The following is a 605-nucleotide window of genomic DNA, read 5'->3' on the forward strand; positions in this document are numbered from 1 at the left end:
AGCTTCAGAAAGGGAGTAAGTGAGAATTTTTATTCTACAGTTATTTCATCGCAAATATTCAAAAGAGAAACACAAAAATTAAACTCGCTTTGGGCCCCTTTCTTCTCAACCTATCTGTCCCAGCACAGAATAGTCACTATCAGAGGTTGTTTTTTTAAAATGTATTATTATTTTTACATCCAGTCAATTCAAAAATGCTGTTATCGTGGCTGAGATAAAGACAAACCAACTCCACAGAGGTGTGGTATGGTGTTCACTGCTGGTAGAGCTTTTCTTTCAGATAGCACATCAGATTACGGCTGGTTCCACTGGGGTTTGAACCCAGGACCTTCTGCGTGTAAAGCAGATGTGATGACCACTACACTATGGAACCTTGGAACTATGGAGCTGCTGGTAGACAGAGGCTCGTGTGCTCTGGACAGAACTGTGAGAGGGAGGCCGCTGAACAGAATGCACAGTTAGCACAGCATCATTGATTAAATCAAAGCATGTGGTCATGTAGTTATTGTCCAATTAAATCCTTGAGGCCCAGGAGCCAACACTGGCCTGTACTGAGTTGTTGCATTAAGATTCACTTATTTATCTGACACCAACTCCATGTACAA

The 605-nt window shown here is 41.8% G+C and overlaps 1 non-coding gene across 1 annotated transcript; it reads right to left on the minus strand.

Annotated features, from left to right (window-relative positions):
• Window positions 1–300: 300 nt before the first annotated feature.
• trnav-uac lies at window positions 301–373 on the minus strand. The gene has a single exon. It is a non-coding gene; the product is annotated as a tRNA-Val (tRNA).
• Between the last annotated feature and the right edge of the window lie 232 nt (window positions 374–605).

The sequence above is a fragment of the Micropterus dolomieu genome, linkage group LG15 (assembly GCF_021292245.1).
Source record: "Micropterus dolomieu isolate WLL.071019.BEF.003 ecotype Adirondacks linkage group LG15, ASM2129224v1, whole genome shotgun sequence".
Lineage (NCBI taxonomy): Eukaryota > Metazoa > Chordata > Actinopteri > Centrarchiformes > Centrarchidae > Micropterus > Micropterus dolomieu.